The 1656-nt window shown below is 33.8% G+C and overlaps 1 protein-coding gene across 1 annotated transcript in view; it reads right to left on the bottom strand.

Moving 5' to 3' along the window:
• The window catches only part of lyst (lysosomal trafficking regulator), a 96223-nt gene that overhangs the window by 8376 nt on the left and 86191 nt on the right, over positions 1–1656 (bottom strand). The window lies entirely within an intron of this gene.

The raw sequence follows: 1656 nt of genomic DNA, 5'->3' as shown, positions 1-1656 counted from the left end.
GGCTCTAATCCTCGTCCATATTATACACCAACCCTGAAGCAATGCAATTTAATTTTATACCTGATGTGCAATTACAAAAAAGCTTCTATTTTATTTTGTAAAAGTAGTATTGCACCATCAGAAAACACAGTTTAATCACTTCCATACGTAACAAAAAAAAAATGTATCACTGCAGAGAAAAAAATATTATTAGTACTGCACATAAAAGGTTTCTAGGTGGATCATCAAAATAAGTGGTCCTCCTAATTGTCAATCATTCTGGTGATGTGTTTAACTAAGGCCGTCCTACATGCTTGTTCCATTTTCACTTCCCGATGGTGAGTCTGACATAGCAGAAAAAATGAAAATCTTCTTTTGGAAAGTAAGCTTGTATGAGCAATGCAAAAAGCAACTTTTAAACAGAGTGTGCACGAGGAGAAATAGGCTTGTGCACGCTCTTAGGAGTAGGTACAGGGTTGTGCATGTACATTTTTTTTTTTAAAAGGGAGAGGGCGGGTGTTTTCAAAAATTCAAGAAAATTCTCTATTATACCTTTAATTAAAATAATAAATACGTACATAATCAATGTATAAAGTTCACCAGAAGCAAAGAAAAAAAAAACAATCTAATGGTGTTTATTGATTTTAAACAAGATTATTTATGTTTTTAACTATAGGCAAAAAAAAAAAATAACTTGTGAGTATAAAAATGATTTATACTCTCCTTGATAATCAATAGTAAATATTGATTTGTGTAAAAGCAGTCGAAACCCTTTTTACACCTGGGGTTCTTAACAAGGTTACACTGCTGATGAGCTTTCAGTATGATGGAAAGGCCTGTAAGATGGATTACAGAAAATAAAAACCCATAATTTCTTTTAAAAAATGTTGATATTATGAAAAAGTTAAATATTGGAAACACTTGGTCTGTCATTCCAGGTCAGAAAACTATGCAATCATGGGGAAGACTGCTAACTGGACAGAAATCCAGAAGACAGTCATGGTATCTTCCATAAAGAAGGTACAGTAGCTCAACAGGTCATTACTAGAGAATCTGGTTGTTAACAAAATGCTGTAACCAAGGATCTTTACAGAACGTTGAATAGAAAGACAAGTGGGGCGGAAAAGTGGCACTGGTTACAGGTAAAACCGCAACCCTGAGAGGACTGTCAAACAAAATCCCGACAACAATCCTAGAGCAGACTGAGACTGGAATCAGCAAATCAAGAACCACCGAGCAGCCAGGAATCTCACATTTATTATTATTAAAGCTTTTGTAATATTATAACTTTCTGAGATGCTGAATGCTGGGTCAAAGAATTGATAAAAGAAATAAAGCTTAAAATTTCACAGATAATATTTTACTCTTATTGTACCCAATTGATATGAGACTTTATAAAACGAGACACAAAAATATTTCGCTTATTTTTCTAAATTCAAAAATTTTGAGACATTTATTGTAACTTTGATATTATGGCTATATTTTCTTATTTTAAAGGGCCCTGCAGCCCAAATAAGTCTTTATTTTTGTCAAATTTTGAATGTCAACTGCTTACTATCCTAATGAGAAACAGGAGAGTTCCTAAGATGCAAACAAATAAAACAATTACCCCATTTATACTACCCTTGAAAAACCGATCCATGCCGAGACCGGTCCGAGCTCGGATCAGTTAACCAG

The sequence above is a fragment of the Cyprinodon variegatus genome, unplaced genomic scaffold (genome assembly GCF_000732505.1).
Source record: "Cyprinodon variegatus isolate N-32 unplaced genomic scaffold, C_variegatus-1.0 Scaffold195, whole genome shotgun sequence".
NCBI lineage: Eukaryota > Metazoa > Chordata > Actinopteri > Cyprinodontiformes > Cyprinodontidae > Cyprinodon > Cyprinodon variegatus.
This window is presented reverse-complemented; position numbering and strand designations above follow the sequence as displayed.